Consider the following 22,500-nt stretch of genomic DNA (forward strand, 5'->3'; position numbering starts at 1 on the left):
AAGGGGATAGCCGCGTTGCCTCTGGCGGGCCGTGGCGGGTGGCGATGGTGTCTTTTCTTCTGTATGGATAGAAATGATTTGAAGAGGAGGCAGGATGGGCCTAGGTCCACTGACTCACACCAAGGCCCTTTGGGAGCTTTTCAGTGAATCGGGACGGAACATTGCTCTCCGTGCGGGGAGGGAACCGGGATGGGGCACCCCGAGATGGACCGCTTTGGCACACACGTGAGTTGGAATTTCAGGCGCTTCGGACGCGACGGGTGGGCTACCGGGACGCTCTGCCGCTCTGCCTCCCCGCCTCTCCCTCCCTCTTCTTCCTGACCTGAAAGGAGGACCAAAATCTTCCTCCTCCAGAAGCTCAAGCTCAAGCTCAAGCTCAAGCTCAGAGCCCGCCGTTTCGTTTCGAGTCAGTGAATTCTGGCTTGGGCTTCTCCTGCGTGTGTGTGTGCGTGTGTGTGTGTGGTGGTGGTGGTGGTGGTGGTGGGGGGGGCACAGTGCACGCGTCCCCCGGCCGTGGGTTGCTCTCTTCTCGAGCTGTCTCTTGGGGACAGGAACTTCTCAGGCGACAACTCAGAAGGATCGTGGAGGGAACATCGTTTTTCCTCCCTCTCCCACGACTGATCGATGCGGACGTACACACGGGAATCTCGCGCCCCCCTTCCCCGCCCCAACTGAGAGGAGTCACCGGTACGTGGACATCCTTGCGGTCACAGACGCTCTCCGTGGCTCTTCTATGTGGCCGGGCTCCCTGGCCTTCCTTCACCGCCCCCGCCCACCCCCCGATGAAGTTGCATCATCGTTCGTAGTGTCAATGCTGTGAGGAGATAAGCTTTTCGAAATAAAATTCTCCCCGCCTTTCCTTCCCAAGGGCACCGTGAACACCTACCTACCTACTCTCGTGTGCAGTGCTTATGGACCCAGCTGGAGCAGAGGACCCTCTCCGACACACCCACGGACTCACTTGCTCCGAGTCGTCGGGGAGAGGGTGTTTGGTTCTGTGTTTTAAACTGGTGGGCCGATGACACGTCATCTCCTAGGAAGCCACCGGGTTCACCTCACCGGTTCGGGTTCGGTGGCGTGAAGTACATTTACATCCTCCTTAGGTTTGACTCTGAAAGTCTTGGGGCCCTGAGTAGGACGCCCCCAAATGTGCCTCCGTGGCGTACGGATGTTTTGGAATTAGAGTGACAACACCACACCGCGAGAGGGACGCTCTGACTCTCCTTTACTTCTCCCCTCTGAAATCGGGAAGAAAATCTCTCACGTGAAAGGGGAGGGGGGCGGGCGGGAGGTGTAGGGATCACGACGAACTGAACTGAACTGCTTTCGTGTCTCCTGAAATGTTCACGAATCATCTAAGTAGGATTGCTCATGACAAACAGAGGACATAGGTGTGGACGAGATAAGAATGTTTAAGGGGAACTTTCCCCCCAGTGCTTGTTTTCTGTAGGCCGACTTCAAGATTTTCCAGCATCTCTGGTCATCTCTGGGCTTACAGCTTGGCTAAGTGCCATGACAGGGTGAAATCTCAGCGAGTGTCTACATCATCGCCACATAAGATAAAATACTGAAACGTTCATGGCTCCACAAGTCTGAGGGTCTCCCTTCTTTGGACCTTTTACGGAGGAGAGACTGAGCATGTTCGGTTCCACGCCTAGCTAGATCTTGTGCTTTAGGGAAAGACTGTACTAGGTAGGAGCCTTGACTTCTACACAGTATTCCATGTTCACGCTGCTCACTGCGGTTGGCTTCCTTACTTTCACTGAAGGAAAAAAAAAAAAAAAAGAAAGAAAAGAAAAAAGACAGTGTCCAAGGACGAAGCATTGTAAAGAAGGAACGTGTGTGGTCCTTCTTTAAGGACCTGAACCTGATGTCGCCATCCTCATGGGAGGAAGAGGACTTTTTTTTTTTTTTTTTTTTTTTCCGGGGGGTGGGGGGGTGGGGGGGCGCGCGGGTGGAGGCAAATTAGGAAGTATGGAGATGAGGTTTGGGGGAAGGAGCGAGAGGTTTTAGTCCTAAAGGTAGTCATTTCTCAATGGGAAAGAAAGAAATCAAGGGAAAAGCTAAAAATGGGCACAGACGATTGGAAAAGGCGTGTGAAGAAAAGAGGCTTTCGAAAGGAATCAGATCTGTGGTCAGGACTGGATGAGGATGGATACAAAGACAGAAATGACTTTTCACATCAACATTGAAACCAGTGCCAAATTAAGATTTAGTTGCCTCTCTCTGTTCAAAGGACCAGGTTTGGGTTTAGGGTTTGGGTTTTTCTTCTATCGGTCTGCTCTGTCCATCATGAGAGATTAGATTAGATTAGGAAAGGATCTTTTCCTTTATCTTTAAGGAGGGAAAGAAAGAAAGAAAGAAAGAAAGAAAGAAAGAAAGAAAGAAAGAAAGAAAGAAAGAAAGAAAGAAAGAAAGAAAGAAAGAAAGAAAGAAAGAAAGAAAGAAAGAAAGAAAGAAGAAGGAAGGAAAAGAAAGGAAGGACGGAAGGACGGAAGGAAGGAAGGAAGGAAGGACGGAAGGAAGGAAAGAAGGAAGAAAGAGAGAGAGAGAGAGAGAGAGAGAGAGAGAGAGAGAGAGAGAGAGAGAGAGAGAGAAAAGCTTATGTCTTTGTCAAAAGTCATCACTTATTTTCTAGGCTGCCTTTATCAGGTCTCGGAGGACTCACATCGACTTCGTCCTCTCGATAGTCAAAGAACCAGGTCTGGCTCAGAACTGAAAAAGAAGCTTCTCTCTCTGCCTAGCAAGTCTTTCCTTGGGATGCTGGTGACATGCCTAAGGAAGCACTGTTTCACGGTGACCTATCATCTGATGAAGTGCCTTACAATCTTTTGGATATTTTGGACACACTTGCCCCCAAATTGAAGGACCGATGAAGTCCTTTGGACTTAGAGATAGGATCCAGGAGGAGAGGGCCCTCCAAGTAGCTCAAAAAATGTGTTCTCTCTCCTGAGAAATGAGAGAGATGAAACTGACTAAGTTTCTTGGGGAGGTTCGATGACACGGGAAGCGTTGTCCAAAGAGGAAGGAACGACGTGAAGTCTTCTTTGGCTTGTGTCTGTACACCGATGTGTTCTAACGGTTCCAGAAATGATGGGATCTTTCTTCCCGGAAGTCTTCTCTGCCCTGGCATAAAGGGCTGTCTGTCGTCGTCAAAATGGAGGCTCACACGAAAGGGACTGTACCCAGTATCACGGAGATGTTCTAACCGACTTTCACGCCGAGGCGGCAACAACAGCCCGTTGAAAGATGGTGGGGGTGGCGGGGCACACGTGGGTGGAGCAAGTCCATTCTGTCCTTTCAGCATCCGGTCGGGGCTATGGCAGACGGGAGACGAGACGAGACGAGACGAGATGAGACGAGACGAGACGAGACGAGACGAGACGGCGGCCCAGCCGGTTGCTCCCTGGCCAACCTCCCCCCTGCCCCTCCCCTTGCATTCCTTCACCCGCCCATCCCACGGTGTCTTGAAGAGGAGTCCGATTGTCAATAGACGTGGGCAGGAAGATTTTCTACGGTCTACCGGCAACGGGAACGGCGACGTCTGACCTCTCGTGCTTGTAACCCTGGGGGGTGGGGGTGGGGGTGGGGGGGAACGTTTTTCTCTCTGGAAAGAAAACCTCCTCTCTCTGGATCCTCGGACCCCCAGCCACTGGACTTCATTCCACTGCCACTTATTTATTTATTTATTTTTGTGGGATGCGGGCCTCTCACTGTTGTGGCCTCTCCCGTGGCGGAGCACAGGCTCCGCGGCCATGGCTCACGGGCCCGGCCGCCACGCGGCGTGTGGGATCTTCCCGGACCGGGGCACGAACCCGTGTCCCCTGCATCGGCGGGCGGATCCTCAACCACTGCGCCACCGGGGAAGCCCTCCACTGCCACTTCGTAGGGGTCATCCAAACATTCTTGTGACCGTGGCTATGTTTTCCGTGTGGGTTGAGGTCTTCCCTCACCGCAAGCCTGATGTCCTCACCGTGGCACAGAGACTGTTAAAGAAACGAAATGTGCTTGCCGCCTGGGGTCTGCCTTCCACAGGCTTCCGGGTGATCAGATCGAGGCACCCCTTTCACTGGGCAAATCCTACAATTCTTCACAGAAGCTCTTGAAAACTTTTTTGGAACCGGCACTCGTCCAGTCACGCTCAATCATCAGGCAGGGCCGGCAGAACCGATGGAAAAACTGGACTCCAAGAAGAGCAAGAATGACTTCCATGGGGTTGAGTGACCTGAGGAGGAGGAGGAGGAGGAGGAGGAGGAGGAGGAGGAGGAGGAGGAGGAGGATGTGTATGACTACTTGTGTAAAATGGGACTGACTGGGGAAGCGGGGGATACTTAGGGGGTTGGGTGGGATGAACATATACACATTACTGTACATAAAATAGGGAATCAACAAGCATCTCCTACTATAGAGCACAGGATACTCTACTCAATACTTTGTAATAACCTATGAGAGAAAAGAATCTGAAAAAGAATCTTTTCAAAATTATTTATTTATTTATTTATTCATCCATTCATTCATTTATTTATATTGCGGTATGCGGGTCTCTCACTGTTGTGGCCTCTCCCGTTGTGGAGCACAGGCTCCGGACGCACAGGCTCACGGGCCTAGCTGCTCCGCGGCATGTGGGATTTTCCCGGACCGGGGCACGAACCCGTGTCCCCTGCATCGGCAGGCGGACTCTCAACCACTGCGCCACCGGGGAAGCCGCTAAAATATATATGTGTAGATATAGATAGATAGATAGATAGATAGATAGATAGATAGATAGAGATTTATAAAAATCTCTGTCTCTCTGTCTCTCTGTCTCCGTCTCCGTGTCTCTCTCTCCCTCTCTCTCTCTCTCTCTCTCTCTCTCTCTCTCTCTATATATATATATATATATATATATATATATATATATATATATATATACATACATACATATATATATATATATACATATATGAGAGAGGGAGGGAGGGAGAGAGAGAGAGAACTGAATCACTGTGCCGTATACCTGAAACTAACACGACATTGTAAATGAATTATATTTCAAATATTTTTAAAAAAAATCTGGAAAAAAAAAAAAGAGAGGGAGTGGGATTAGGACTGATGGTTAAATCTTTTGTTTTCCACATACAAGGGAAACAGAAACAAACAAGGAAAACCCAAGTTTCTTTTTTTATTTTTAAAGATGGATATCCATTTGGTAACTTATACCTCTGTCAGCAGGATGGAATCACTGATCTTTTTCTCCTTACCTTCCTTAATTCAGAAACTCTCAGTGAGGCTTCTTATTTCCTTGGCGATACAGCTATTTGCATACGTTACCTGGAGGCCAAAATTATGTTTCCATGAGACAGGGATACACACTTCTGGATATGAAATTCTGGTGCTACTCGTTTCCCTTAGGGTGTTGTTCTTAACCTGAAAACGGGACTGCATCCCGAAGTTTTGTGAGTTCCCTTCAATCTCTGGCTACGACTCTCTCCATGAATGTTGGCCATTTTCTCCCACCCTTTTGGCTTGGCATCACTGAGGCCTAAAACGGCCTTTTGCCTGAAGCCCTGCAGACGGAAGCTAGAGAACTTGATGAAAACCTTAGAGAAACGGCCACAACGGCTCCTATGGAAAGAATCCTCGTGCCTGTTTCTGTGAGAGCCACTCCGAAATTTGAACCAAACACCCGACGACATCATCAGAGGTATTTCAAACTTCTAAAGTTACTTCGACCCTGACATCTAGAAATCTCCTTCACACACACACACACACACACACACACACACACACACACACACACACACACGAGTCACCAGCTCAGCTTTAATATGTTCCAAGGAACTTTCAGAGGAGGGAACTGTTGAGCTCCCAGAGTAGGCCGCCCCAAAATGTGCCTCCATGCTCTATTGATTATTTTGAATTCAAGTGACAAGAACCGGCCAGCACAAGAGGGACACACTGGCCCTCCTTTCTGTCCTCCTGCGGAGGAAGATCTCAAGTGAAGACATCTGCTTCCACACATGTCCATGATTCTCAAATGGTGTAGTGGGGTTTCCAGGGTCAGGAAAAGGAGGGGACACCTTTTGCCTGGAGAAAAGGCCTGTTTCTCACACGTCCTCCTCCCGTCACCTCCTCTCTCCCTCCTTCCCTCCCTGCAGTTTGGAGGGGGCAGCCTGAGGGTGGCGAAATTGGGGAAAGAAAAGAGAAAAAGCCATTCATTAAAGAGAAGCTCGAGGCAAAGTCAAAGGCTCCGACCTGACCGGAGAGCTTTCTGCATTTGAATCGAGCGATTGAACGAGGCCCTGCGGAATGAATCGTCCGGACCTCCCCTCCCCCGCTCCTGGCAAAGGTCAGTCCAAGGGGACTTAGGAAGGAGCTCTGGAGAAGGAACGGGGGTGGGGGTGGGGGTGGGGGCGGGACCAACAGACAATAGCCGCTGCCTGCCTGCCTGCCTGCCTGCCTGCCTGCCTGCCTGCCTGCCTGCCGGGTTGAGGCCTGAGGGCTGAGGGCCACGCCGCCTCCTGTAACACAATCCCTTCCAGGAAACTGCTGTGATGACTATGTGGCAGTGAATCATCAAATCCGAACTCTCTTGGCCTATTTCTGCAAAAGGCCCGAGTCTCAGCTATGACAGATTCTCTGGATTTCTTCGCACATGGACTGACCCGCACCCTCCCATTCTGTCAGATCCTCCTTTGTACACACACCTCCACTGGAAGGGCTCTTTGGCCTCGTCCAGAAAAAGAACAAGCAAAAACAAACACACAAACAGACTGAAATGATGTGTCGGTATTTATTGGAAAGAAACACGCTCCTCTCACATACTTGAGGGCAGGAAGCGGAAGGCAGGTTCTCGGCCGGAGGGGGACGGGAAACCTGAACCGACGTCGGTCAGCGGGCCGCCCCCCCCACCCCCCTTCTCTCCCACGTCACGTGGGCGTCCCTGCCCTGCTGTTGATATTTCACTTGGGAAACTTCTGTAGGCCGGCCGAGATGCCAGCTTGCTGTCCTGCTGCTTCATGTCCATCTATCTCTGTCAGCCATGCCCAAAAGGCACGTGAAATCATGGAGAGCAAATAGCACACCCAGAGCTCTCTCTCTCTCTCTCTCTCTCTCTCTCTCTCTCTCTCTCTCTCTCCCCCCCCCCCCCGTGTGTGTGTGTGTGTGTGTGTGTGTGTGTGTGTGTGTGCGCGTGTGTGTGTGTTTGGATTTCCCAGGAACCTATGAGGGAGCAAAGGGAGGGCTGGGTGAAGGAATCCTGGGTGCCTGTCATCGCACACCCTGCAGAGCACCATTTATTTCCATCTCCATATCTGAAAGACACTTAGTCCTCATTTCAGCAACTTGATGGTGATTCCCCTTCTAAATACATGACAAAACCTATGAAGTACTGGACTCATTGAATCTGTAGCTGCTAACAGGGTCCAGGGAGTTTTCAATCAATGGCAGGAAAAGAAATGATCCTGAACATAAAACTGCCAAGAATTCCTATGGATGGAGTTATCGTGGACCGACCACTGGTGAGACGTGCCATGGGGGCTCGCGTTGGACAGACTGGAATGGGATAGGTAGAGCCAGTCATCCCATGTTTTACCTCGAGCTGCAGAAGCAGAGAATATCATCTAAAAGCCTACCTTCATGGTATCTCAGTGCTCAGGGCTCTTCCTTCTCAGGGATCTTGTGTTCTGTAGGGATAATTCACGTGCTGGGGCAGTAGGTTCCCAGTATCATCTTGTGAAATGGATTAAATGATGTCTTCCTTTTGAAAAGATAAAGACTATTTGGAAAAGTTATTAACAGTGAACGCGTGACGTTATCCTCTCTGATCTATAAAGTAGAGTTGACCGTTGAACCACCAACATGGAGGGTTACGGCTGCCGACCCCGACCCCACGCGCTGTGAGCGTCCATGGATAACTTCACACTCAGGGCCCTGTATCTGCGCTTCCACCTCCGGGGACTCAGCAACCGACCACAGATCCTGCAGTGCCATAGTGCACACCTATGGAAAATATCCACCTATGAGTCACACGCACACGCACACACACACACACCCACACACACACCCACACCCCCACACACCCACACACATCACCCCCACCGCCCCCCCACAGACACACACTTCACAGTGCTGTTGGGCAACGGCCCTAGCACAACCTGAGAGCCTTCGTGGTATTCGGACTCCATTACCTTTGGTGTGTGTGTGTGTGTGTGTGTGTGTGTGTGTGTGTGTGTGTGTTCGTGTGTTCTTTTACCTTTAGTTTTGAGGACAGAGGTAGGGCCGAAAAGAGGTGAGCAAAGCCTTCCCCTGGAACCTGAGGAGGTGTTTAAGGGTTCTGGTTGGCAGATCACCAGTGTGCTGAGTGCCAGGTCCTGGGGACAGAGCTTCTCGAAAGAAAGAATGTGCTTCTTTGTGTCTTGGTGACCTGCCGACCGACCGACCGACCGACCGACCCTGGTGGGATGTGGAGCCCATCCGTGGGAAGGGCCCTTCTCGCCTGGGTCTCGGGAGGATCCTGGGTGCAGAAAGCTCCGCCCTCTACCTTGTATTTTGCCCGTGGAGTGGAGTTGGACGGTGTTTCTAAAGACTCACGCCGGGATACCAGGTTCTGCCGATTCCGGGACCGAAATAGGTCCTGCTCCATCCCCTCTCTCCCTCTCCCCTCTACTGCCTTCGTTCAGGCTCGCACCTCACCGGTCTCTGTCCTGGCTGGGCCTCTGACGACCCTGCCGGCCTCTACCCTGGCCCCTGCTCCCTTGGTTTCCGTGCCGCGTAGAGAGCCATGGTCCTCAAAAGGCAACTGGTCACCTTCTCCCTTTTGTGGAGTCAGTCCTGGCATGGCTCCTCCTGGCCTGGACGTTAACATCACGTGCAACGACTGACAGACTGTGTCCTTCCTCCCGGCCTGATCTTCTACAGGCTCCCCGCCGAAAAGGGGGTAAAAGTCCGCGTGTCTTCCCAAAGTTGAAGATTGGACACGCCTGCCTGGCCGATCGATTCCTAGCTCCGCCACTTGGGAAACCTACTGGATCTTCTGTCGAGACCGCAGAGACATCTTCCTTCGCGGTGCGGTCGTCGGCAGCGGTTCTCTAAGCCGGCCCCGACCGTGTCGGAAAGATGTGTCCCTCCGCCTGTCGAGGACCCGACGAGAGTCAGATACCTTAAGCTCGGTGACTTCCCTGCTGTCTCCCTTTCTGTGGCACAAGCCCATATCCCTGGGTGAGCCCTGTCTTCGCGTGGGCGTGACTTGGCACCACGGTCCGGAGGTCGTGGTGGAAGATCGTGTGCCCACGAAGAAGAGATCCTTGCTCCCGGGGGGGGGGGGGGGGGGGCGGGGGACGTGGACTCTGGGCATCTAGCGTCCATCTTCTCCACGTTCTTCTGAACCCTGTCTCCCTCTTTCCGCCCCACAGCTCGCCTGATGGTTCGTGGGGAGATGACATCCCAGCCGGCGAGAGCCAAATGATCTTCCCAACGCACGAGAAAAGGAGAGGCGCGGGCCCGGATCCGTCTTAATTTTCTATGCCTAAGAATTTCTAAGAGTTCTCATCCTCCTTTGGCATCGCCCGCGCCCCCCACCCACCCACCCCCCCCTCACCCACCCCCACTCACACACACACCCCACCCCCCCCACACACACACACACACTCCGCACCCCCGCCAGAGTATAGTTGCTTTTTCAGATTGCCTCTCTTTGCTCAGATCCAACAGAAGAGATGTTAGGTTCGGACGCTTCTCTGGGTCTTTCTTTGTTTTCTTAGGAGGGCTCCCCGTGTCGCATGAAACTCAGAAGAAATACATGCGTAAGCTTCTCTCCTTGTGAGTCTGTTATAACACGTGGAAGATCATTTAAAGATCCGGAGGAGGCAAACTAGGATTCACGCACCCAAAGTGGAGCCGGGTGGCCGGTGGGAACGGGGTTCCAGGTGCCTTCCTGTTTGGGGGAGGGGGAGATCTCCCCCTCTACCCCTCTTGAGTTCCTGTGGCTGGACTCATTCTAAAATGGGCCCGATGGGCTTCCCTGGTGGCAAAGTGGTCGAGAGTCCGCCTGCCGATGCAGGGGACACAGGTTTGTGCCCCGGTCCGGGAGGATCCCACGTGCCGTGGAGCAGCTAGGCCCGTGAGCCGTGGCCGCTGAGCCTGCGTGTCCGGAGCCTGTGCTCCGCGACGGGAGAGGCCACAAGAGTGAGAGGCCCGTGTAATGCAAAAAAATAAAAATAAAAATAAAGTAACATGGGCCCAAGGCGCGGAGAGACGAAGGTGTGTGGGGGGAGCGGGGTGACCTTTCCTTTCATTCGAGGGCTGAGAAGTGGCTGAAGCGGGCGGCGTCTCTCCTGCTCAGACCGAGGAACGAACGGTACATGGGTGAGACAGACAGGGAACCGGACCGAGAGACTTAGGTTTTGGGGTGTGCCGTGAGCGAACGAGCGAGCGAAGGAAGAAGCTAAACAGAGCTCGGGTTTGCGGTGGTCCGCAGTGTTTGTCTCCGAAGGTTTCTCGGGCCCGAATGCCCTAATTTGCCGATCGCGGCGGCGGCCTCCTACCTCCGGAGGCAGGGAGTGCACCTTTCAGCCGAGAGATGGATGTCTCGCTTTCAGGGAGACACAGAGGAGAATCCCAGTGTCCCTCGGACAAACGTGGCTGCTTCTGGAGTCCCCCTTCGCTCAAAATCGTCAATGTGCCACGGAGGCCCGTTTTGGGGTGGCCGATCCTGGGCCCAACACCCTTCTCACGGAGAACAGGAATGGTCAGAATGGACGGTATCAAAGTCCAGGGCGCCACCAGCCTGTTTCAAAGACCTATCTGCCAGCAGCAGCTGTTAGCTGTAACCTCGTACTTTCCGAGTCCCCTCCACATACCCCCCCCCCGCCCCACCGCCGCCGCCGCCCCCGCCGCCACTTTGCCATCTTGGCCAATCCCAACGGATCCTCGCTTCACGAGCACCCTTACTGCTTGCCAGCTTCAGGGTGAACAGATCAGGTCGGCCGGCGGGGTGGTGGTGGTGGTGGTGGTGGTGGTGGTGGTGGATCACGGTGGATGAATAGGAGGAGCGGAGAGGACGTGTAAGGCAGGGAATCTCTCCAAAGGTGGGCTCTTGGTGGGACGGAAACAAACGTTTTCTGTTTTCTTTTCTTTTCTTTTCTTTTTTTCTTTTTTTTTTTTTTTTTTTGTGGTACGCGGGCCTCTCACTGTCGTGGCCTCTCCCGTTGCGGAGCACAGGCTCCGGATGCGCAGGCTCAGTGGCCGTGGCTCATGGGCCTAGCCGCTCCGCGACATGTGGGGTCTTCCCGGACCGGGGCACGAACCCGTGGCCCCTGCATTGGCAGGCGGATTCTCAACCACTGCACCACCGGGGAAGCCCGGAAACAAACGTTTTGAATAGGGCACTGCCTGAGATTGGGTGAATCGGAGGGACCTCTACGGGGCCCCCCCCACCCCCTCCCCACCATGAAAGGGCCCCACACAAGCCTGCCCTTTTTACCCCAGTTGAAAACCCTCTCTAAAACCAGAAGGCCAAAAGAAGAATGACCGTGAGAGATCTGACCGGCCATCGCTTGGGACAACAGTGAGGCCAGTGAACCCAGTGAAAAGTGGACAGAGGGGCCTAGGTCCCTTGGCTCGACCCCTTCGCTGAGAAGCCAAAGCCTTTTACACGGGGATGAGCTTTTGCACACTTAGGTTTCTTCGGCCGGTGCAACGTTCACGAAACACGCCAAAGGAAGATGATCGAACGATGGACGTGTTTGTTGTCTGCCTGAGCCCACACGATACGAAATAGAAACTGGGGGAGGGTGTGTGTGCTGATGTTCGGGGTCTGGTGGGAGAAATCCTGGAGGGTTTTTGCCCTTAGGGTGCCTTGGTCTGGGGTTGACTTGTGTGCACTGAGAAAGAGGGCCGTTATTGAAGGCGCTGTGCAGATTTTGGACACCCTGATCCATGGAACCCTGAAGTTTGGGAACCTAGAAATCTTTTGGTCTGCATTTGAGTTGGAAATCATCTCCTCGACAGAAAGAAGTACATAGAAGGAGGAGGAGGAGGAGGAAGAGGGGGAGGGGGAGGGGGAGGGGGAGGGGAAATGGAATTGCATGAGCAGATCAGCCCTGGGGGCCTGAGTCTCAGACACACACAGACACACACACAGACACACAGACACAGACACAGACACACACACACACACACACACACACACACACACACACACACACACACACACACGAGGCTCGCGGGAGTAAAAGAAGATGAACTTTTCCTCTGTGGACACCCACCCACGACTATACCTAGTTGTCCCAAGACGAGAAGCTCAGCTGTACATTGAACCCTTATCTGTTCCTGTGCTTTCTTGCCGAACATTCTCATGCGCTTCTTTCCCCTCGTGGAAGCACTTGGTATTCCCCACAGGTAGCCACCGTGGAACCAGCTGCTGATGATCCAAGAATTTGGAGGATTTCTGGAAATGATCAGTGATCCCGAGACAAACTCTCCCTTTCGTGATCCAAGCAACTCGGGGGGTGGGGGGGGTGGGGCTGCCTCTCACCCCCACCCCACCCACCGCCTTCTCCCTTGTGTACAAGCTATCTCTTTTAATTAAAAAAAAAAAAAAAAAAAAAAAAAAAAAAAAAAAAAGTTTTGCCGTGCTAGCCTTAGAAGCCTTGTGGAAACGACCTTCATTTTTCTGGTACTGCTGTGCCAGAATCTGGAAAGGGCCTGGTAACAGGTACTGTATGTCTGTAGCTCCCTTCTAGAGCTGGCCTGTTTCTGCGTAGGGATCCGAGTGCCGCAATGAACTTGTGAGAGAGCTCTCTTGAATGGCTTAGAAGGGAGCACTCCGGAATTCAGTCCACTAGAAAGGGAAGGGACCCAAAGGTTTTAGGCAAGTTCAGGTGGTGATCTAGGCTGAACCCTTCAGCCGAGAATAGCCAAGGTCAAGGTATGGGTTTTATGAAACTAGGCATGTCTTTAGCGTGATCAGCGTTCGAGGTCATCCTTTCCTTCTATCTACGTCGACCCCAAATCCAGTAAGTTCACGGGAGTGAACCAGATTCGTCGGCAAGAAAAAGAACTTGGGGATGATGGCTGACATCATCGTCTGAAGTCTCAGGAAGTGTTCACGGGCCATCTCGTCGTCATGGGATCTCGAACAAGTGATGTCGATAGCTCTAGGTGCAGGAACTCCTTAAGAAGCGTTATGTTTTGTGGTATGTCTACTTAAAAACAGTCTCGCCCAGACCTTTTGGGTCACTTTAGAAACTTCAGAGTTGGCATAAGTGGAATGATGGGGAATTCGTGGAATGTCTGGATCCTTTCCAAAGATAACCTATGGAAACGTTCGTTCATGGCTCGACAAGTCTCAGTGGACCTACTTCTGTCTCCTTATTACAGAAAGACTAAAGATGTTTCGATGTATGAGTCCACACCTCTGGCATCACTCTGGGGAAAAGAAAACATTTTTAAAAAGTGACACTGTGTGAAAATGTATGCTGGTGAAATGGAATCATCCCTTTGCCAGTCCAGAATCACTGGTGTCACAGACGCCGTTCACCCTGGCTTCCTAGTTCCTGTTCATGACCGATTCAGGTTTCTGAGGGTTCCGAATTCTGATTGTCCTTTTCTTGTTTTCTTCTCCATTCGTGTCTCAAAGAACTTTACGTTCCAAAAATATTTTTTAACCTACCAAATCATAGATTGTCCGTTTGTCACAAAAACTTTTAGGTTGAGAGATCTTTTCTTTCTTCCTTCCTTCCTTTCTTCCTTCCTTCCTTCCTTCCTTCCTTCCTTCCTTCCTTCCTTCCTTCCTTCCTTCCTTCCTTCCTTCCTTCGTCCCTCCCTCCCTCCCTCCCTCTCCTCTCCTCTCCTCTTGTCTCCTCTCCTCTCCTCTCCTTCCTCTCTCTCTCTCTCTCTCTCTCTCTCTCTTTCTTTCTTTCTTTCTTTCTTTCTTTCTTTCTTTCTTTCTTTCTTTCTTTCTTTCTTTCTTTCTTTCTTTCTTTCTTTCTTTCTTTCTTTCTTTCTTTCTTTCTTTCTTTTTCTTTCTTTCTTTCTATCCCCCAAGTCTGTGCGTTGTGTTTCTTTCACTTTGTTCTGTTCCTAGGTACTAGGGATTTCTTTTAAATTCCATTAGCTTAAATAAGGGGCTTTGCATTTTTTGGCGAAAGCACCAGAAATGTATTTTCTCATTGAGTGTCGGAATGTTGTTTGCCGTGGATGAGGCAGGCTCTCCTTCTGCCAGATGACTGACGATTGGATGGAGGACAAGAGTACACGTGAGTAGGATCACGAACACTTACTGACGTTTCAGAGGACCTTAAATGAAAAACAGAGAAGCCTAGCCTCCCCCCTCCCCGCCCTGTAAAATTCGTCTGAAGTGGAGAGAAGACCTTGTTAAAAAATCATTTTGCTTTTCGTTCGATCCACATGGTGCGTGGATTTCCTAGCAGAAACTTAAGCGAGGTGTGTGTTCATCATTCAGCAGAATTCTAATTCTCTAGTTCTAAGGAAAACTACTCCAACGCTTGAGGAAGTCACCTTCCCGTGCAATCCTTAGGGAAAGCTCCCACCAAATTTAAGGATAGGAAATTTGGTTTGTAAACAAACGAGAGTCTTCATTTGGCGACCTTTGGTAGAAGTGGGGTGGGGGGGTTGTCTCACTTTCCATGGTTCCACTGTGCACACATTTCAATGACTAGGTGAAATCGCACCAAGAGCCTAACTACGTGTTTCAAATGTCAGTTTCCGCGATGGATGAACGGTAGCTGCGTCAAGTTCAAAGTCTGCTGCTTCCCGTTCGGTCTGCAGTGACTCCACCGATAACAAACGTGCGTGCCCCGTGTCCGGGGACCGATCCTCTTTCAGAGCCTCTCGGTGATTGCCTGGCGTGTATGTGTCTGTTTCCCAGGTCACACGCAGTGTGTCGTTGTGTTGCCCCCCGCCCCGGTCTGGTCTCCCCCGTCCATGGAAAATAAAAAGAAAGAATTGCCCGGGAACGACGAAAGTGCGGCTAAGAAACCCAAAATGATGACGCTGGGAGTCATCACTTGGATGGGGTTAGGAGACACCTGGGCATGCCTAGGACAACGCTGCCACCGTGTGAGAGACCAGCGCAAGGAGAGCTGAAGAAAACAAAGAAAAAAAAGGAGGAGGAGGAAGGGGAGGAGGAGGAGGAGGAGGAGGAGGAGGAGGAGGAGGAGGAGGAGGAGGAAGAGGGTGGGGGGCGGGCGGGGGTGCGGGTGGGGGGAGGACAGGCTGAAGATGTCTCCAGGCGATGACGTTGGTGAAACCGTTCCCATTCAGAAAAGCACTTCCAGAGAAGAGAGTTCAGGACCCAGAGGGCACAAAGGGTTATCGTGTTGGAGGCTGATCTTCAGTTAGGGGAATAACAAGCAAACACACAAAACCTAGGACTGCTTATCCAGATGTAGAAAAGATACCACGCCAAGAAGGCAGGCAGGAGAGCAATGTTGAAGATTGCTGTTCCTAGGACCTTCCAAAATGAATCGGAGGCTTTCATGGCATGCTTTCTGTGACGGTCCACCACTCAATAAATCGTACTTTGGCTCTCTTTTTATTTCTCTACCTTTTAAATGGTGAGCGAGTAAGAGAGTTTTAAAATGTTTTGATAGGATTTTTTTTTTTTTTTTTTTTTTTTTTTTTTTGTGGTACGCGGGCCTCTCACTGTTGTGGCCTCTCCCATTGCGGAGCACAGGCTCCGGACGCGCAGGCCCAGCGGCCATGGCTCACGGGCCCAGCCGCTCCGCGGCATGTGGGATCTTCCCGGACCAGGGCACGAACCCGTGTCCCCTGCATCGGCAGGCGGACTCTCAACCACTGCGCCACCAGGGAAGCCCCCTGATAGGATTTTTGAATGTCGTGGGAGAACGGTATTTTCCCCCCGTGGATGAACAAGATTGCTTTTTCGAGCTTCACCTTTCACGGTCATTTTAGGGTCCTGAACTGCCCTGCCAAGTGAGCCCTGTGTGTCGCTGTGTCCCTTCAGAAGGGTTGGTGCTTGATGACATCATGATATCGAAATCTTGATGGTTGACTTACAGGACCACTGTTGGGAGTTTGTTTGTCGTCTTAATCTTCCTTACCTACTGCACTCACGTGACTGTCCACTCTTTGTCTCACTTCTCTCTCCGCACCCCCACCCCCCACCCCCCACCCCCCACCCGGTCCTTCTCTCATAGATATAGACGTACGGGCACAGAGAGCGCTAACAGTGCGTCCGTACCTATCTCTCCATCGTTACAGGTGTTGGTACAGATAGACATGTACGTGTCGTCTTTACCCCCTCCGTGGGCACTTAGTGGAGTTGCTGGGTCGCATGGTAGTTTTCTGTGCAGTGTTTTGAGGGACTTCCTTTCTGTTTTCCATACTGCTGTCTTTTGTCGGAGAGCCGTTCTCTCACCCGCCGGGTGACATCTCTGAGTCCTCCCTCCGGCGTGCCACGGTGGTGGTGGTCTCTCTCAGCTTGAAAAATACGTGTTGGATCGGGAGGAAGGAGGCACTTTTTCTGCTTGTACGAACTTGCTGTCGCAACTCCAGATCCTGTGCCTGTCCGAATATCTTCGTCCAGAGAGATGCGTGTGTGCGCTTTTTTCGTTGCCCCGTTGAATTCTTTCACTAAAAGAGGTTTTCTGTTTTATTTCTGTTTGTTTTGTTGTTGTGTTTTGTTTGTTTGGTTTTTACTAAGAAAGTTGTGTTCTTTCTTTCTTTCTTTTTTCTTTTTTTCTTTTTTTCTCTTCTTCTTTTTTTTCTCTAATGAAAATGTTCTGTTCTGGCCTCCTGCCCACTTTTCTCACTGGGTCGCTTGTTTTCTGGAGGCTGAATTGTGTGAGGTCTTGGTCTGTTTTGGATAGGCTCCCCTGACGGGATGTGCTTGGGCTTGTCCTAGGCCTTTATACGTCCACGTCCACGTATACGTATGCCACAAGCGTACGTAATGTGTGTACGTATGCGATACGTGCACGCTTTTCTCTTTGTTTTAAAGGCCAGAGAAGTTCTACAGCTTGACTTCTTGGTTGGTATGGTTTGGTGTGGTCCTGGTGGGACTACGGTTCGCTGTCAGTACTCACCGCACTCCACACACACACGCACGCACGCACACGCACACACACGCTCACACACACTCGCACTCAGAGTGTTGCCTTGTGTCGACGTACCGGAACTCAGTTTCTTTAGTGGATGGCTATTGACTCCACCCTCGCCCCCTCCCCACCAGCCGCCCGCATTCCCCCAACCCCCGCCTCACCCGCCCCCACCCCCCCCACCCCCGCCCGGCCCGTGATGGATCGTGGTCAGTCCGTTATGAAATCCATGTTCTCGTGACCGCAAGTGCATTTTCCCCACCCTCGCAGCACCCATGTGTTGTCTTTGGACGAATTCCTGCGTTGTTCCCTGAGCGCTTGCCTGGTTTCGGTTTGCCAGTCCCCGACTTCCGTCCCTCTCTCTCTCCCTCCCTCCCTCCCTCCGTCCGTCCCTCCGTCCTTACATCCGTCCCTCCGTCCCTCCGTCCCTCCATCCGTCCCTCCCTCCTTCCCTCCCTCCCTCCCTCCCTCCCTCCCTCCCTCCCTCCCTCCCTCCCTCCCTCCCCCCCGTCCGGGCAGCCGGGGATCTTGCTCGTGCCCCTCTGGGCAACCCGTGCCGGGCGCCCCGGGCCCCGCCGGCGTCTCCGCGGGATTTCCCCCCCGCCCAGGAATCGCGTTGGGGAGCGCGTCTCCTCCGAGACAGCCTCCCGGCGACATCTCCCCGGCTTCCCCCGCCCCCCACCCCCCCACCCCCGTCTGCTGCCCGGGTCGCACCGTGTCGTGTCGTGCCGACCGGGGAGCTAGCTCCGAGATGGACGACACGGGGCCGCCGCGCCAGACGCCCGCCGCCTCGTCCCGGGCTGAGCTCGGGCGTTTGGGCGGCCCGGCGCTGCCGCCGCGTCCTCGGTGGCCGGCCGGCGACAGGGATCCGGCCCGGGGACGTTGGAGCCGGTTGTCGGGAGCCACCTGGCGGCCGCTTTTATATTGTCCCTTGTCTCTGGAGCTTCGGCGACCTTCGTGAGGGCTGTGAGTCGGCCGCCGGGCCCGAGGCAGAGTTCCGGCAGCCAGGCGACGCTGGTGGCCACTGTCCCGGTGGCGCCCAGGCGTGGGCGCCTCCTGCTGTCGCTTGAGATTGGGCGTGCAGGTCTATGAGGGTGTGACCGTCGCCGCGCTCTCGAGCCGCTCTGGGGGACCGCCTGGCCCGGTCGACCAGCATCCGTCCGCTCCCCTCCGGCCGCGGGGACCGACCCGGCCACCCGACACGACCTGGGCCGGGCCGCCGCGGTGGGAAGGGAGAGGGTCTTCCGCGCCCTCCGGAGCGCCTGCGGATGGGCGGTCGGTCGGGCTTTCTCCTGGCTCACCCTTTGGAGCGTTCATTCCCCGACCCCCCCCACCCTCCCTTCCTCTCTTCCGCGGTCCCCACAGCGCCCCGCTCCGGAAGGTGGGGGACCGGCCCGGGCCCGTGCGTTTAGGTTAGGCCGGTGGCGGGCGCGACGGGCTCGGTGGCGGGCGCGCGTGGGGCCCCTCCCGGTGGTCGGATTCTTTCTCACCGATGTTTGGCCGAGTCGGACTCGGGAGGTGGGGACCGGCCTGGGCCGCGAGGGGTGACCCGGAGAGACCGGCCCGGGCCCGGGCCCGGGTGCGGTCCCTCCCTCGTGGGCTCTGGTCGCCTGGGAGGCGCCTCCCGGGGCAAAATGTTTCCAAGTGCCCCTGGGTCCGTGGACGTGGACGGACCGGGCCTTGCTCGCGCGGGTGGCCGGGGAGGGCGCACCCGGCCCTTCAGCGTGCCCACGGGGGGTCCTGGTCGGCGGACTTTGAGTTTTTTCTCACCCTCCCTCCCCCGCCCCCTCTCCTCCACCCGCCGCGAGTCCCGGCCGGGGTGGGGGTGGGGACCGGCCCGCCCGAGCCGTCCTGGGTGGCCCGGATAGGGCGGCCCGGGCCCGGGCGCGGTCCCCCGTGGGGCCCGCTCGTCGGAGACGGCCGAGTGAGATATTTCTTTTCCTTTCACCAAGTCTTGGCCCGGAGACTCGGAGGGACCGGTACCTGCCCGTGCGGGTGAACCGGGGAGGGCGACCCGGCTCGCGGCCCTCTCCCACGTTTGCCCGCCCCGCTTGGCCCGCCCCCCCCCTCCCCCCCACCCCCCCCCCCCCACTCCCCCCAAGCTCCTCGGGTCGACCAGATGGCCCCGAGAGCTCCGGGGCTGGTGTGGATGGGGAAGTGTTGGGGACAGGCGGCCGGACCGAGGTCCCGGGGACCCCCCCTGCGACGCGTGCGTGGGCCCCGCTGCCGGGCGCCGTGATTTTTTTCGCCCGAAATGGGCCTTTTTTGCCACCAGATAGGTGCTGACACGGTCTTCTCTGGCGTCTGTCGCTGAGGACTTTGGGAGTCTGGACGCGCGCAGGGTTCTGGGCTTTGGATCGCCGTCTGGTGGCCGAGCCGACCCTCGCCACTTGAGTCGCCCGCCTGGGCCTGCGCGCCGGCTCTCGTGTGTGCGTCCGGCTGACCCGACCCGCGGTGCCGCCTCCGGTCTCTGGCTCACCCGAGGGCGGCGGGGCGGCGGGGCGTTGGGTCTTCTACCCCGTGTGACTCCCCTCCCCGCCGCAGGCACCCGGTGGTGGCTGAGACGACGACCCCACCCCGCAGGCTCCGTGCCACGTGTCAGGCGTTCTCCTCACTCGCGGGGTCGTCGGCCACTTTTGCCTGAGAGGAGAAAAAAAAAAAAAAAAGAGGGGGTTTGGGGTGCCGCCGGTGAGGCCGAAGCAGGCTCCTCTGGTGATGGTCCTCGCTGTGCGTGCCCCTCCCCTTCGGGGCCTGGTGGTCCCTGGCTCTCTGGCGTGACTGATCGATGTGGTGATGTCGCGCTCTCCTGGGCCGGGCCTTAAGGTCGCGCCAGACGAGGGACGGACGTTCTTGGCGAACGGGACCGCTCTTCTCGTTCTGTCCGCGGGCCTCCCCGCCTCTCTCCTCACGCTCTCCCGGCCTGTCGAGGGGTGTGGGGAAGGGCAGGGGTGGTGGTCCCCGGCCCTGACCTTCGGCCTCCCGCCCCCTGCCTCACGGCGTGGGTGGCGGGGCCGTGGTCCTCGGACGCAGCAGACGCTCTCGCTTCGCCTCCTCGGCGTGTTGCCCCCGTGGGCGGTCCTCCCCGCGTTGGTGGGGGGGTGCCGTCCCGCCGCTGCGCCGCGCGCCCCTGCCGGTGCGTGAGCGTGCCTCGTTCGATCCTCTGTGGTGCCCCTGGAGCGCTCCAGGTCGTCCCTCAGGTGCCCGAGGCCGAGCGGTGGTGTCGTTCCCTTCTCCCAGCGTGCTCCTCGGGGTCCCCGCCGCCGCGGTGGTGCGTCCCGTGAGTGGCTCTCTTGGGGGGGTCGAGACGGTAAGGGAGGCGTGCCTCTGTTTTCCCTCCCTCGGTTGGGGGAAACAGGGGCCGCCTCGTCGCGGTCGTCCTCCCACGGTGTTGCTGTGGCACGGGGGGACTGACTCGGGCCAGGCGAGCGTCCGCGTGTGCCCACCCTCCCCCCCCACGTGTGTGTGTGTTTGTGGCGGTCGGGGGGGAGGGGGTCGCACGCGGGCGTGGGTGGCGAGCGCGTTGGGCCGGGGCCTGTGAGAGAAGGGGGTCTTTCCGCCCCTCTCGGGCGTGCTCCCTCCTCTCGGGGCCCCCGATGGACGGGCCTGGGGGCGGCGGAGGTTGTGCCCCCGGCTGTGGCCGCGAACGCTCCTCTGGGCCTCGTGCTTACCCATACCGCAGACCCCTCTCCCAAACCCCGCCCAGTCGTGGACTTTGGCGGCTCGTGGAGCGCCTCCGTGGGCGGGCCCGAAGGGGAGACGATGGGTTGGGGGGACGACGCCCCCTCGGTGAGGAAACCTTCTCTAGCGATCCGAGAGGGAGCCTTGGGGTACCGGACCCCCCAGCCGCTGCCCCTCCCGCGCGTGCAGTGGCCACGGTGTTGGCGACTGCCAGAGCACGTGGGCGGAGCCCCTCGCCTCCGCGGCGGGAGGGTTCTCTGCGCCGGCCCCGCGGTGGGGCCGGGCGCCGCTCTTTGCCTACCGCGGCCCGCGCCTCCCCCCTCTGAGTCGGGGGAGGGTCCCGCCAAGGCCGGGCGTCCGGCGCGGGGCCGCGCGTGCGCGTGCGTGTGCGTGCGCGTGCGGTGACACACCCCCCTCTCGGTGGCGAGGCCGAGGGGGGCGGGCGGGGACGCCCGGGCGTCCCGACGACTCCCTAGTCCCGCAGCCGCGAGGAGCCCGTCGCGCCTGCCCTCGCCGCGAGTCGGCAGCCGGTGGCGGTGTTGCGGGCACGGTGCGGGCCGCCTCGCTCGGGGGCGTTCACCCGGGGCGCGGGCCCCGGGGGTCGGACTCGGACGACGGCGGATCTGGCGAGGACGGAGGGGTTTGAGCTCGGTTGGACGGACGGGGTCCCTCCGCGGTACGCGGGGGGACCGTCGCACGCGGGGCCTGGCGGCGGGGCCGGGTCGTGGGAGGCCCCGGGGTGGCTGGGGCCGGCCGGCGTCTCAGGCGTCGTGGGACCGCCCTCGTGTGTGTGGCGGTGGGACCCCGCGCTTGTTTTCCTGGTGGCCCGGTCGTGCCTCGGCACTTTCCCTCCCTGGGCGGGCGCCCCGCGCCCCTGCCCCGCGGCCCTCGCCGTGTGCGCGTGCCGCCCCCTCCCCGTCGCCGTCGACGCCGCCGCCGCCCCCTCCCCCGGCCCACCCCACCCCACCCCACCCGGCCGCACCGCGTCCCCCTTCCACCGTCTGGGACCGAGCCGTCCTCGCCCACGTGAGGGTGTCGCCCCCCCCCGCCACGGCCGCCTCGGCCGGCGGGCGGCGTCCCCGGGTGGAGAGCTCACGGTTCCCGAGGCGGAGAAGTCGGGCGCGGCAGCGGAGGGGTGTGTGTGTGTGTGTGGTGGGGGGCCCGCGAGGTGGGGCGGACCGGTGCGCGCGCGCGGGAAGAGTGTTGTCGCGGGCAGGCCGCGGCTCGTGGGTGTTTGGCGGGGGGAGGTCGCGAGCCCCGCGAGGGGGGACCCGTGGGGGGGCCGAGGAAAGGCCAGTCGGCGTCCTGGGTGCCGCGGGACCGCCCCTGCGCTGGAGGCCTCTGGCGGTGAGACCCCGTGTCGTGCCCCGGTGGCCGACTCGCGTCCGGGCCCTTAGGAACGGGCACCCCCGCGGCGGCGTGCGGCCGCGCCCCCTCCCGCCCACGGCTTCTGTGACGTCGTCGTCGCGTCTCCGCGACGGCGGGCGAGCCAGCCGCGCCCCGTCGGCCCTCTCTCCCTTCCGTCGCTCTGCCTCGTCCGTCGCGTCTGCCGACCCCCGGGCCGCGTCCCGGTGTGTTTCGCCTCCCGGGCCTGCCGCGGCCCCGCTCCGTGGGCCGCCGCCGCCGCCGCCCGTCCGCCCGTCCGCCGACGTCGTGGCGTGTTGGGTGAGGTGGGGGACCGCCTTCCGTCCCCCCCCGCCGCGCCCCGCCCCGACGCGCTCGCCCCGAGCGCCGGGTCGTCGGGTCCCCCGGCCAGCCGTCG

Source organism: Kogia breviceps, unplaced genomic scaffold (assembly GCF_026419965.1).
Source record: "Kogia breviceps isolate mKogBre1 unplaced genomic scaffold, mKogBre1 haplotype 1 scaffold_221, whole genome shotgun sequence".
NCBI classification, from domain to species: Eukaryota; Metazoa; Chordata; class Mammalia; order Artiodactyla; family Physeteridae; genus Kogia; species Kogia breviceps.